Source organism: Saimiri boliviensis, chromosome 17 (assembly GCF_048565385.1).
Source record: "Saimiri boliviensis isolate mSaiBol1 chromosome 17, mSaiBol1.pri, whole genome shotgun sequence".
Classification (NCBI taxonomy): domain Eukaryota; kingdom Metazoa; phylum Chordata; class Mammalia; order Primates; family Cebidae; genus Saimiri; species Saimiri boliviensis.
In genome coordinates, this window is record NC_133465.1 from 61,746,784 (window position 1) to 61,762,321 (window position 15,538).

The 15,538-nt window shown below is 40.7% G+C and overlaps 1 long non-coding RNA gene across 5 annotated transcripts in view; it reads right to left on the reverse strand.

Moving 5' to 3' along the window:
- Positions 1-15,538, reverse strand: part of LOC104651993 (uncharacterized) — a 564,635-nt gene that overhangs the window by 55,990 nt on the left and 493,107 nt on the right. For all 5 annotated transcript variants that reach the window (XR_012514707.1, XR_012514709.1, XR_012514708.1 and 2 more), the window contains exon 8: positions 12,324-12,406. This is a non-coding gene — a long non-coding RNA (uncharacterized LOC104651993). The remainder of the gene's footprint in view (positions 1-12,323; positions 12,407-15,538) is intronic.

A 15,538-nucleotide genomic window follows, 5' to 3' on the forward strand; every position in this document is an offset into this window, starting at 1 on the left:
TCTAATAGAAGGCACTAGAGGGAGACTGGAATGAAGAGAAGAGAGAATACATTCCTCCGTGCCTTTTTTTTTTTTTTTTTTTTTCACATGCTGTTCCCACCAATACTACCTAGCAGCAATACTTCATTCTTACAGCAGCAGTTAAATACAGTCCTGTCTCCTAGAGTCAGCCTGAAAGTGCTTTCTCAGAGGTGCAAGCTCTAGGGAGGCAATATTGCTCCCTCCTCAGAAATCTGAATTCCAGCTCCATAAGACCCCTCCTTCAATCTCCTGAGATGCCATCAGCAGCCACACAGGGCCTCCTCCTCAGAGGCTGAGCTTCAACTCCTCAGAGCCCTTCCTCTGATGTTTTAGGTTCCAATAGACCTAATATTTTCACTTATTCCCCAGCCCCAGTAGGGGTAGCTTTTTCCTGCAGTTACTATCTCTTTGTCATTTCATTGTTCCCACTTCATTACTTCAGCCTTACAAAAAAGCTGAAATATATATAACCAACCTCCTAAATTCAATCCCTTCTGTTGAAATACCTAATGTGCTTTCTGTTTTCTTGCGTGCACCTTAATGAACACAACATCCCAAAATTCTTTCTGGTTATCACCTAGGGGAGAAATCTGAAAATCAACTCAACATGATGCTTAGTTCAAAATGACAACAGAGTTTAATACAGGTAAGTACTTCACTATGGTTTTGATACTAGTGAAATACTAGTATCAAGTATACTCTGGACAAGTAGCAAACAAGTATCGCCAAAGTCATCTGGACAAGCCTACAACCTCCTTGAGTTTCTAGTCTTGAAACCATAGTGGGATCAGATAATTTCAGCTTCTTGCTCTGTCTTAAAAATGTAGCAAAAAGACAGTCCATGTAAAAGAGCTTTAAGGTCTATGTTAGAAAAGCACCATCAGCAATACATAACTGCTTTGACTAACAACAGGCTGCAAAGACACTCACTAGTTTTTAATTTCAGTAGGCTCTGCAAAACAGTTTTTTCACCTATACCAACCATACAGGAAATATTTCAGAGCTACTGCTTTGTGAAAAGTTCATACCTTAATGGAAAGAAGTTTAAATTTCCCATTTCCTGTACTGGTAAGAGCACACTCACCTATTTTCAAAAGAAGGTTCTTTCTCAATGTTGCAAGGCCATCCTCTCTGCTGGGAGAAGTACTTGTTGGAGGGTATCAGTTTTGAGAAAAGGATGAGAAGCAGAGGGGAGGGAAGCAGTGGAGTGAGGATAGGAAGAAATTTTTTTTTTCATGCCAAGGTTTGGAGCCATGCCAAGGTGTTATATTCCCATTAAGAATGGCTAGATCTGGAAGAAACTCGATGGATTAGAGGAAAGTGGAGGTGGGGGAAGACGGCGGCATCATCAATTGCTAAAATTGGCCCCAGACAGGTTTCCTCATTGTTCTGCCAATTGGTTTTGCAATAAATTGGAGGAAATTTGGCGAGATGTTCAACCAGGGCATGGACAGTGTACTGGGACCAAAATAAACAATGGTGAATAACTTGGCAGTTTTTCACTGGATATTTCAGAAGTGAGTTATGAGACACCAAGTTGTGAGTTATTTCTTATAAGTTTACATAGTGAGAATTAAAATAAAGCCATAGATGACACGATTTGCTCTTAAAATTCGGGAGACAAATATCAAATAGGAAATCCAGTTATGAAACAAACAATGACCTAGAGAAGAAAGAGAAGAAGGTCAAATATTTGACATGATATAGCATATAGTCAACATATTGAACTGAAAGGATTTAGCCCAGAAAAACCACATACAGAAACTACACAGAACATCTAGCAACTGAGGATTTTTTTTTTCTGGAAAAAGACATTCCTGAGATGCAGCCATTGCAGTATTTTCTGGAATGAGTATCTAGGAATTAACAGAGACTTTTAATAACATGTTTACTGTAAACTCTATTGGATATTTGGTGAAGTCTATGGACTTCTTTTTAGAATTACATGTGTAAATGCATAACTTGAAACACACTTTATTATAAAATAAATTATACGGCAATGCAATTGCAATCTAAAAATATTTAGAAAATAAAATTTTGAAACATAACATATATGCTTCCTCATTAATGCATCCAATAACAAGACCTGAAGGTGGGTCTACTAACTACCATAATTTTGAAGCAGTGAGGAGTATAGATAATATCTTGAGATTTTCACAACACTGCAGTGTCATACAAAAATATCTATTATTTTTGTTGGTGATAAAGCCTTAGTTATGCCCAATATTATTGTGCCTTGTCACATACACTTGTAATGGAAAGAAATACTACATTTCAATTAGAGGTCAGAAAAAATAAAGATGTAATTTTTTCCTATCCTAACTCAAAGATTCCAAGAATCCTATTTATAGATCTTGTTTATAGGGATCTATAGGCACTGAGCTAAGGATTCATGGCCAATTCTTAGACCTAAATATTCACATGATTTTTAAATAATCCCTTTTTTTCTATTTTCCCAAAAGACTTACTCTATCCATTTAAAAAAAAATGGTTTATTTTTAACATAAATCAGGTAAGACTACAGTTATTAGAGACTTGGAATGAAGCCAAATGTCCATCAATGATAGACTGAATAAAGAAAATGTGATACATATACACCATGGAATACTATGCAGCCTTAAAAAGGAATAAGATCATGTCCTATGCAGGGACATGAAGTTGGAAGCCATTATCCTAGGTACACTGACACAGGAACAGAAAACCAAATACTATGTGTTCTCACCCACAAGTGGGAACGGAACAATGAGAATCCATGGGCACAGTGAGTAGAACGACACACACTGGGGGCCCTGCCAGGGGGTATGGGGGGAGGGAGAGCATTAGAACTAATAGCTAATACATGAAGGGCTTAATATCTAAGTGATAGGTGCATGGCACACATTTACCTATGTAACAAACCTGCACATTCTACACATGTATCCTGAAGCCTAAAATAAAATTTTAAAATAAATAAATAAGGTGTATATTTAAAAACAGTGTATGTTTCCAGATCTCAGGGTTAAAGATATCGCATTGGTAAATATGAAAAGAATAAAATAAAATGGGGAAAAAAGATTCTTGGTGATTCTCTCTGGTCTATGTTGTGTTCTAGGTTTTTCAAATTATGTTTACGTAGCTCAGAACCACAACAGGTAGCTGATGGCACATTCAAAACAGGATAGTTTGAGAAAGGTTCATTTACAAAGGTGTGGGTCTAGGAAAATCACAAGAGACAATGCAGTAACCTGGGCCTTGCCATTTTTAGACTCAAAAGGACAAAGAGAGGCAGCAGTTACTTGATCCTATCAGTAAAAGGACAAGTGAGCTGGCCAGCTTTAGAGAGCCAATGATCTTCACCTGGGGGAAACATTCAACCCAAAATGACTTCTCACGTAGGGGAGCCACTGGAGAAAATACCCTGATCTGACTCTTCTCCCTTTTTCCTGCCTCTCGCCAGGGTTCTCCACGGGGTGAACTTAACCAGAAGCCAAAGGACATGGAAACTTATTGATGTCCCTCCCAGAACAAGGCGGGTGAGCAGAAATTGATCTGAAGTGACAAATGGAAGAAATACAATGGAGCACTGATGATAGTTCAACCTCTGGTCCTCTTCCCTCCATCACTCTCACCCTTGTTCATAGACACTTTACACCATGGACATTCCAAAGCTTCCCAAATATGCCAGTTCTTTCAGTTGTCTACACATTAACACCATCTACGCTAGTATACCATTTGCCTCTTTGTCTAGTCGAGATTCTGGTTGTGTCCTGACTTCCTGTTCAGGATCAATCTCAAATGTCACCTCCTCTTGGAAGCCTTCTTCAATATTCCAAGGTGATTTTAGTCCATGCTTGCCTCTTGTTTCCCCAGCACATTGCATAACTGCAACATTCTCCAAACTGTTTGCCTAAGAACAAGAGTCCTGAAAGGTGTTATTAGCTGGAATATGAAATATCAGATGGTAGGGATCAGTGATCCACGAAACACATTTTGGAAGATGATACCTTTCTCCATTGCAGCAGTTATCAAATTCCTATAGACTTTAAATGGAAAACTCCCAGAATGAAGGACCAGATTTGTCTGAAGAATTACTCAGCAGTGCAAGGTTGAGGCAAAAATAAGAAGAGACTGTGCCTTTATTGGATACAAGGTATACCAATTATATTGCATTGCATAAATACACAGAGAACAAGACTCTTCCTCTAAATCACAATCCTGTCCTCATAGAATAGACTCTAAGGAATATGTATATTTAAAATAAGAAAATATCAGTTGCATGTAACTTCAATGAGAGCAGGAAAGTCAGGCCAATCAGTTTATGAGGAGTGAAAAAGTCTGAGACCAGATGGCACAGAGACAGGAAGCCAGAGAGATGAGGACAAAAGTTGGTTGGTAAGATCTGCAATTCTATAGCTATATTTCAGTTGTCTAAGACTTATTTTTATAAACACAGCCATTTCACATTGTCCGTGTATTATTTATTCTTTCCGATAAAAATCTGTTTAAAACGCAGTCCTACTTTTCAAAAATGTTAGGCTATTGTACAGAACAAAATAGAAAGTCTCTTAAACTTAGATGCTTATTGCGAAGTGAAAGAAAACAATCTGAAAGGCTGTATGCTATATGATTCCAACTATATGACATTCTGGAAAAGGCAAAACATTGGAGATAGTCAACAGATCAGTGGTTGCCAGAAGTTGCGAGGAGGGAGGGATGAATAGGGGAAGGAGGGGGATTTTTAGGGCAGTGAAACCACTCTGTATGGTATTATAATGGTGGATACGGGTCATTATACATTGATCCAAACCCACAGAATATACAATACCCAGAGTGAACCCTAATGGAAAATATGGGCTCTGGGTGATAATGATGTGTTGGTGTAGGTCCACTGGTTGTAAGGAATGTACCACTCTAAGGGGTGTGTTAATAGTGGAGGTGGCTGTTCATGTGTGTGGGGGTAGGAGGCTACAAGAGTTATAAAAAGTATAATCATTCTCTGAACCTTTTGCTCAATTTTGCTGTAAACTTAAAACTGCTCTAAAAAATACAGTCTAATATTTTTTTTTTCTCTAGAAAGTAAAGAGAACAATTAAAAACAAAGTCTCCTCTTCCCACGTTCCCTGATTTCCATAAGGAAAGAAGAACAGCACCCCCACGGACTAAGCACACCTGCAGCTGTGTCCCCGAGAGGGAGGCGGGATATAATCTGCAGAAAACTGGAGGGGGTTGACTCCGCCATGTCCTCCCCACTAGATTTGCATCTATCAGAAACTTTTTATTTCTTGTGCCTAGTCAATAGGGGGTTTATTCACGTAGCTCCCCTAACCCTCACTTTACAGAAACGTCCCGCCCCAAAGCAGCAGTGGTACCTGAACCACCTCAGTCCCTGGTGGACACTATTTTTCATACACACCTTGAGGAATGTCCTGGAGGGATCACTTGGCGATTATTCAGACTAGAAATGCTCATGGTAACTTGTGGATTTCTTCATTCGCTCCTTTGGGGGATATTACGGATATCATGCCTCCATGGTCAGACTATTAGAATGAGTTTAAAATCGAAGGTGATTACCAGGGAGTGTGTACGTGGAGCAACCCGGAAGCACAGCAGTCAGACCTGTCACACACAGTCAGGAACTCCATCGGCAGCTGATGTTGGCAAGGCCCTGAGACCGTTCCAAAATACAAAAGCAAATTCATCTCTTCCAAATGAGCTTCCCTAAACTCGGTCAGTGGAGCCTGACCAGTTCAGATGGCTGGGTTCATGGAAATGAAAACCATTTTTCTTGTGACCTACTCAGGATTTCCAGTCTAACAGCTACAGCACTGGCTTGATCTCTTTTCTACTCAAGTTCACAAAAAGGCAACAGGTCCTCAGAGGGTTGGGCCTGTCTGCATTTTCGTAAGAGATAAAACAGAGGTAACATGCAGTAATGAAAATCCTGGGAACTCGGATCGGTCAGTTTCTATGTGCAGGTCCTGACTTCACTGCACCTTGACCTTTCTATCTGTAAAACGCAGTTAGCAAACCTGACTTCTAAGCGTGTGAGGTGATGTGGCTGAAGAAGTCCCAATAAAGCTGGGAACTGTTCATCCCTTGAGATTATTCACTCACATTGCTCCCTGTGTCTCTTACTTTCCTTCCCTACGCATCTAGGTATTGCCAACTTAGCATACTTGCAAACAGCTCTAAAAACTGAATCTGAGTCTCACAAATTTTTAGATATAGAAATATTGAAACAATGAATGCTTAGAAACTAATACATCAACTGCAAGAATGGATTGAGGAGTGTGTGTGTGTGTGTGTGTGTGTGTGTGTGTGTGTACATGTATATGTACATGTTTTCCAAATCGCATTATTTTTTGACAATGGCTACAGGAGTTACAAAAAGAATAATCAGTTTTTTGGTTGATTACCTTATGCCTTCCTAAGGACAAAAAAAATATATGAAGACTAAATCTTACCCATATTTTTTTCTTTTTTTTTTTTCTTAATTAATGTCACCAAGTGTATCAATGGATTGTTTTTGGCTGCCAGAAACAAAGCACCCAGTTAAAAGGGGTTTGTGCAGTAAGAACATGCCAAGAAGTGAGGAGGTAGGTGGCTTCAGGAAGGGTTAATTCAGAGCTCAATAATTGGTCTCTCTCAGAGTGTCCTAGCTTTCCCTGATGGTTGCAATTTGTCTGCTGTAGCATTAGGCATTACTTCTTACACGGCAAGTCAAGGCAAAAAGAAAAGTCCAATTTTGATGGACTGTTTTATGCAATATTTCCCAAGAGCCTCCAGCAAATTCCTACTGTCTTTCGTATGCCAAGTTTAGGATGCCCACCTCTAAGCCAAAAGCTGGCCAAGGGATGTTCAGGAGTGTTATGATTGGCTCAAATCGATAAAGTCCCCTCCCTTAGGATCCTCCTGGTCTACCTACTTTGACACATTGCTGCTTAAACCTCAACCCAATCAAGATTCTGCTAGGAAGGGAATAGCAGGGACTGGACACTGGGTAGATAATCAATAGTTGCCTAGTTACAATACTTTCTTCATTGCTTAAATATGTCTGTTTGAACGCAAACTGTATAAACATTCTTAACTGACTAACAGATTACATAGTTGTCTGCCACTGGAACAGATATCCACTGTCTATATGACAGAGGTCTGGAAGTCCTTTTTATAAATTAAATTCGAAGCAAATTTTCTAGTTTCCAACTTTTAAAAAACTTTACTTAGGCTGTTAAAATCCTAACATTCTTACAAAGCTAATTTTTCCTTCAAGGGTCTCTTTTTTTAGTGGTTGTAAGACTGAACTGCCAATCAAAGATCTAAATATGTATCAATAAGTATTAATAACTAAAGCCAATCATCTTTCATCACTTCTGCTTTCATCAGACAAAATAAATCAAATAAATCAAACATTGCTGAGATTGGAATGATTATGACTAAACTCAGCTCACAGTGAAGTAAAGTGGTGTGTATGCACATATGTATCTATGTGTTTGTATATGTGTGTGTGTGGATGTTTGTGTGTGTGGTATTAGTCATCAACTACCCATGCTGACCTGTTTGCAATATGGCTTGTTGATATGATTATTTGAATAAAGCCATATCTTTTAAGTCCACTTGGGAAACCAATCAGCAATAGCCCTGAATTCAGAAACCACTTAGATATTTTCACAAGGACCAGGCCAAGTGTGTAGTCAGCCATGTTTAGCTTTACACTGACATTGGAATCAATGTCAGAAAAGGGGAAAGCAAAGATATTCAGAGAAAACAACTCCACAGTCAAAGGAGGTTTCATGCCAGCTGAAAACACCTTGTAAAGAGAATGAATGTCTGTTTTGTCTGTTTTTTTGCTCTTTTGTCCCCTTATAGAACTCTCTCAATCAGCATCCTCCGCTCTCTAGCCCCCAATGACTTCATCTTGCCTCCCAGCAAGCCAGGATTTTCTACATAAGCAACTAGCATTCCAACCTTCCTCCTCCCCTCACCACCAAAGCTTACCTATCCTGTGTCCCGTTCCAAGATGACCCTGCTTGAAGTGATGCAAGTTAATCCTAAAGATGAAATTAAATGTCACTGTGCTCATGGGCAGTAACAGTTTTGGAATGAGACTTGCTATGGAGCAGTAGCTTACAGGTCATGCCCGAAAGGAAAAATTCCTCCTGCAGATGGCAGGTCTCTCAGAGAGGGAGGCAGAGGGCTCTATTTGGGACAGGAGAGATGTCTCCCAGTTCAGACCAGGGTGGTGGCCTTCGGTTCCATTTAGGTTTCTGGACAGCTCTGATGACAAGGACAGAGGTTTGGTCACATGGAGCCCAAGTCTCTCCACTTTCAACGTGCCCAAGTAACAGACACAGCCCTCAGAACTTCCACAGCAAAAGGCTGAATCCAGCCCAGACTCCGCAAATTCCCTCTTCCCTCACAGGCCAAACAAGAACTAATTTTAAACAAACCACCACAACCCAGCTTAGGGAAGAGGCCCAGGAAAGCTGTGCAACGGAACAGACAAAACTGTGCACTCCACCCAAGCTGTTTACTTCTCTGCAGAGCCTTTCAGGGACTAAACACTGGTCTGGGGTTTGGGATGTCGTCCATTCTACCCTGAAATTCCCTTTCCAGGTTAGGATCAGGAAATCCATCCCCACACCGGTCTCCATCTAGCCAGAGGCTCCTGCCTTTGTCCCTTTTCAGTTTTCATTAAGAATTCAAGTCTGGATTTCTATAACAGAAGAGCCGAAGAAAGAATCCTGCTAAAATTTGACTATACCATATACATGCTTCAACTAGAAGCTTCTGTATCAGTCAGGGTCTCCAGAGAAAGAGAAACTAAAGTAGAATATATATATATATATATATATATATATATATATATATATATATATATTCCATATAATGTTATATTATATACTATATCCCATATTATGTTATATATCAAATTATGAATACATGTATTTATTACAATATATTATGGTATATGTCAAATTATAAATTATCAAAATTTAAGTATATATAAATTTAACATGTATTTATAATTTATAATTTGACATATAACAATATAGAATTTAACATGTAATATAAATTTTATTAGAAATAGCATATCTTGTATAAAGATAATATAATTATATAATATAATATAAAGTTTATATAAAATAACACGATAACTTATCATACAAAATACAGATATTTATTAGCTCATTTACTTTCAGGAATTAGCTCATGTGATTGTCAGGGCCGGAAAGTCTAAAATCCATAGGGCAGGCTGGCAGGCTGGAAACTCATGTGTGAGCTGAGGCTGCAGTCTTAAGGCAGAACTTCTTCTCCAAGTTTTTGGTCCCAAGGCCTTCAGCTGATTGGATGAGGACCACCCACATTATCCAAGATAATTCCCTTTCCTTAAAGTCAACAGGTTGTGAATGTTAACATCCACTAAATACCTCCTTGGCAACCCTTTGATCATTGTTTGATTAAATGACTGGATAGTGCAGCCTGTCCAAATAGACATATAAACTTCACCACCACAGCCCCCAACAGCTTTGCTGATATCTGAATCTCTGGGAATTTCTTGCATGACAGAAGCTTTGGGGTTGTTCAAACCTCTTAGCTATATAAAGCCACAGACTTGGTGGCCCTGGGATACATGGTGTAACTCCACCCAGGTGAGGCAGTGCCACCCCAGAAACAGAGGTCTCAGTACCCAAATAAAGTATTAATAAAACTCTCAGGTTGAATGCTGATTATGTGTTAAGCAATTTGCTAAACATGTAGCAGCAGCATTTGATGGAAGCTATTTCACTGAAATCAATCCTTCGCCTTCTTCCTTTAGAGATGAGAAAAATCTGAGGCTCAGAAAGGTTCAGCCACTTGTCTAAGGTCACACAGTGTTTTCAGTGGGGGATCGAGATTTGAACCCGACTGTTCTAACTGCTGATGCCTGCATTGTGTCCCAGAGAAAAATGTTATCTCCAAGTCTAAAACTGGATAGATCAGGAATTTCTTCTTTCTTCCCTTCCACCTTCCTTCCCCTTCTTCTTTCCCTCCTTTCTTCCCACCTACCTCCCTGCAACTGCTATAAATGTCTACACTAGACACAGCCCTGAGCTGGCAAGTTAGCAGCAGGGGAGAGGGAGTGATGATAGGGAGGGGAGGACAGGGTTGAGATGCCGAGATGTTGAGATGCCAAACATGTTGCTAGATGTTTTCAACTAGCAACAGATCAGGGTAAAGCAGGAAGAGAAGTTTTGAGTTGCAAAATGTGTTTTTGCCAAAACTAAAAATTTGGATCTGAAACGTTAAAATGTTACCTCTGGCCAAAGATGCCCTTGAAACATCTACCTTTACTCACACTCGCTCTTACCCTGATGAAATTTTCATGCAAACTTCCTCTGACTCCCAGACCAGAAGAGACCAAAGGATGCTACCCAAATCTGTCCCGATCTTCAAACAAAAGCGCTCACTGAATTTCAGATATTCTCGGAAGCAGAGTCCAGCCTCACCTAAGACACTCACCTGCACCATAAATGACACGTGACAATGTCATTGCAGCTTTTGTCATGACCCAGGTAAGACTGACAAATCCACTGTGTGCTCGTGATTGGGTCATGCGACTTTTGGAATCAGAGACCTGAAAACACCGCCCTACAGAAAGGCTAATGGAAACAGAGACTGCAGCCATTGCCCAGGAAACGGGGTATTTCACACACATGGGGCGGCTTCTGCCACAACCTTGTCCTCCAAGGAAATCAACACAAATGAAAACTGGCTGATGCTCTGGTCCACCAGAGGCTGAAGAACAAAACCGCAAAGTGGAGACTGCCCAATTCTAATTTAATTCAGAACAAACAGGGCATCACTCAACAGACCTCAAATCCCCAGTCAGAAGCTTATGCTCATGGAGCAAATCTTTTCATGGACCATCTACCCCAGCTACCCCCTTCTGCCACAGCAAGGAGGTGAAAATAGCTCACGAAGCCATGCTGAGTGACATCCTCATGACTACATTATTGTCAGTGTTGATCTTGTGATTTTTTTTAAAATGTCAAGCCAAATACACAATAGGAAAAATGTATTTATAAAGCAGCTATAGGACTGCTTTGTGAGGCTCGAGTTCTCGCTCTCTGTTCATGTCACTCAAGACCCTGCTCAAATGCCACTTCCTCAGAGAAGTCCTTCCTGGCCACCCAAGGCTCATTTACCCTCAAGATCTGCTTTATTTTCTTCATGGCATCAAACTGTATGTTTGTTTCCTTATGATCTGTCTCCACTATTGGAATGTAACCTCTGTGCAGAGAGGGGGCATTAATTTAATCACAGCTGTGTTCTAAGCATTTAGAATGGTATCTAGTACATAGGAGGGACCCGATAAATATTTGTTGAATGAATGTATCAATGGACTGGTCCGAGAATCTGTTATTTAAAAGACTCTGATGAAAACGAGCGGCCCTGGGGTTTTGATATTTGAAGTTTTTCTTATTGGAGAGCTAGCCTGAATATTCTTGACCGCAGTTTCAAATGCCATGTGTTATGATTACACTGGTGTCAGGAAGACTCTGATGTGGCTGGTCAGCAAACCTGCTGTGGAATTTTTCTACTTGTCACATGGACAAAAAAAAATGTCCTTGAAGAGGTATAGAGTGAAAAGCTTGAGATCAAGGGCTGAAAATCAGATGGCCCAGGTCCCAGTCCTGGATCTGGCACTTCCTAGAGGAGTAGTCTTGAAATACGGATTTAACATCCCAGTGTTTTTGTTTCCTTGTCTGTGAAACAAGGATGATACCATTGCATCTACTTCGTAGGGTTTCATGTAAGGAAGAATAGACACATACATGTAAGTCACCTTTACTGGCACATAAGGGGGCAGTCGACAAGTGCTAGTTATTGTTCATATTATTATTTTGAAAAACTAATAGAAACATATATTTAATCTAGGGCTAGTGCTTGGGCAAGGCAAGTGAGGCACCTAGAAGGCAAAATGTTAAAGAGTGGCTCACTCTCAGGGGCTGACTGTGCACCTGTATGACTCTGAGTGAGAACCCTTATATTCTGAGCTCTAGGTGTACCACACATCTCACCCCAGCCCCAGCTCTGCAAGGAAAAGATGAGCAAGAAAGAAAACTATGTAGTGAAGAGATTTTCAATGCAGCTTGTCTCATGGTTTAACGATGTTTACAGAAAACACCTGACTCCAATGAAATGTAATTCACAAGAAAAGCCAGAGCTCATATAACCACAGGACCACATTCACATTTTAGTGAATGTATACCTAGAGGTCTCTGGGTAAAACCCTTGCTGATAATGAGAACAATGTTCTCAGGGCCAATCTTCAGACTTACTTGAGGCTCCTAGGGCTTCTGTCCAATAGATTTAAAGGCAGGTCCACATACACATTATGCAAATGGAGGTCTTTGGAATGCATCTGTAAGAACAAAACTTTATCATTAGAAAAAAAAAAGTGCCTTAAGTGTCATAACAATAAAATTATACTCCAAGACTTCGGACAAGATGAAAGTAGTATGAGGAAGAACCTCAAAATCATCAGATGCCCAACTTGTCCAAACACAATGTAAGGAAAATGACAAATATGGTTCATTCCTATATATCATTGTATTCGTCTGTTTTCACGCTGCTGATAAAGACGTACCAGCGACTGGGCAATTTACAAAAGAAAGAGCTTTCATTGGACTTCCAGTTCCACGTGGCTGGGGAAACCTCACAATCATGGCAGAAGGCATGGAGGAACAAGTCATGTCTTACATGGATGGCAGCAGGCAAAGAGAGAGAGCTTGTCTAGGAAAACTCCCCTTACAATCACCATCAGATCTCGTGAGACTTAGACACTATCACGAGAAGAGTATGGGAAAGACCTGCCTCCATGATCCAATTATCTCCCTCTGGGTCCCTCCCACAGCACAGGGGAATTCAAGATGAGTTTTGTGTGAGGATGCAGCCAAACCATATCAATCATGATGTAGTTTCTGCCATGCCATGTGCATAAACCAACCCGGCTCTCCAACCACACATCTGACTGCCCTAGGGAATGGCTGAGAAGTCACAGAACCAGATACAAAGAAGGCTAACTATTTCTAAGATATGCTATCCTAAATTCTGCCCAATAAGGTTGTCCATGTAGAATGGTGACAGATAAGCCCAATTTCCTCTCTTTCAGGAAATATGGCTATTAAGCAAATCAAGACAAGATTGCTATCTAAAGCCCAGTTCTCCGTGAAGGTTGCTATACCTCACAGTCCTAGGACTACGAGGATCCACAGAGACACCATGATCAAAGAGATAGCATCCCTTACTCCCCCTCAACCTATATCAATCTTGCAATAAGTCCCCATTACAGAAGGTAAACTGAGTAGGGGTCCTCTTTGCAGAGCCTGACATAAGGTTTCATACTTATCCATAATCTCCAAATTATACTGCACTAATAAATTTTGGTAACAATACAACTATCAGACTCAAAAAAGAAAATGAAAAAAAAAAAAAAAAAAAAAAAGCAGGGACCAGGCACAGCGGCTCACTTCTGTAATGACAGCCCTTTGGAAGGCCAAGGTGGGAGGATTGCTTGGGCCCAGGACCAGTCTGGGCAGCCTACTGAGACACTGTCTCTACAGAAAATACAGAAATTAGCCAGGTATGATGGTAAGCGCCTCTAGTCCCATCTCCTTGGGAGGCTGAGGTGGGAAGATCACTTGAGCCTGAGAGGTTGAGGCAGCAGTGAGTTATGATCGCACCACTGCACTCCACCTAGCGAAACCTTATTTATAAAAAGGCCAAATGCCAAGAACAAATGTATCTGTCTGTCATCATGCTCTCCCAGCACAGACTACTGATTTTTACAGTTAATGAAAATATCCACAGTGATATTCACGGTGCTTTCACATTTTAAATTATTTCTCCACTGTCCTTATAAGAAAACTGAAGCTCAGATCTATAAAGTTAGTTTGTTATTATAAACAATATTTTAGTGACCAACTTTCAAATACGCCATTTTGACTGCTGGACCATTTAAGTCAAAGATGACACAACACATTCTGCCATCTTTATTTCTTCTCTTTCTCTCTTTGGCCAAAAAGTGGTGGTAGGTAATCAACTGATAGACTGCCTTTCAAAAATGGAAGTCAAAATGTTCACATCCAGGTTCCAGATATCCTGGTTAAACAGCTGGGAGTGGAATTTGACTCCCATGGAAAGAGTTTAAGCCATGATTTAGTCATTGACCTCTGATGTTTGCTCTGACTTCTTACAAGGGTGTTCGAAGTGGAGTTGTGAAGTTTCCCAAGCTCCATGCAGGTCACTGAAGTCCACCCTGTAAACAACAGCCCTTCACCTTCTGAAGACCTGTCACCTATGAAGCAGCAAGGAAGGAATTTCTTGGCTCTGCTTCCTGGCACAGCCATTACCTGTGATCTTCTATCCCAATTGGTTGGCCCTAGCAACTGAACCCCATGAAACATGTATTTAGTGGACTGAATGAATTGGACAATTGAATCAGAAAAAGCAACAAGAACTCCCAAGGTTAAAACAAGTCCAGGACTACACTCCTCTCTTCCTGCCTCTCCACATTGATCTGCAGCCTCTAGAAAGGATTGAGCAAAGAGATGCCGGTGTTTTTGACTTCAGGAAAGAGCAATATCAAAAGAGAGGTCAGCAGATATTTTTAAATCTCTATTCACGTGTTACTGTCTAGTCTGCTGTTGTGGTGGGGGAAGATGACATTTAGAGATTCTAGTGCTAATGGGATATAAACTAACATTTCTATTTTGTTATTAAGTAAGGAGATACCACTCTTTATCAACCTGCTCCTTCCTGGTGTGCAGAATGACTTACAGCTAAGAGAAATGGTCGCTCAGGAACTCATAGCACTGTCCACTCCAAGACAGCTTCAGCTGAGCGTTCTGCAGAGCACAGCAAAAGGGCTAACAGTGAGCTGAAAGCCTCAAAACTCAGCCCCTGTCTTTTTAGTATTTCTAGTTTTTTCTCCTTTTTTGAGACAGAGTCTCACACTGTCACCTAGGTTGGTGTGCAGTGGCGCAATCTCGGCTCGCTGCAACCTCTGCCTCCTGAGTTCCAGCGATTCTCCTGCCTCAGCCTCCTAAGTAACTGAAACTACATGCATGCCACCACGCCCAGCTCATTTTTTGTACTTTTAGTAGAGACAAGGTTTTACTGTGTTGGCCACACTGGTCTTGAACTCCTGACCTCATGATCCACCTGCCTGGGCCTTCCAAAGTGTTGGGATTACAGGCGCAAGCCACCGTGCCTGGGGTTTAGTATCTCGTAGAGAAAAATAAATGCAAGAAGCATACCTCTGGACTGAAAGTGGGGAAAGCGTCTACTCTTCTGAGGTTAGGGCCAGGCTGCAGCAACCGCTGTGATTAGCTAAACTCCCTGACACCAAAGAAGAAAATGGCATATGTGTTCAAGGAGCTTTCTGGAGTACCAACCTAGGACATAAAAATATCCAACTGCTCTTGCCATTTGAAAGGGGACATATGGTTCTAGGCCTGCAGCAAGAGAATGAGGATGCACCCAGCATCCTCAT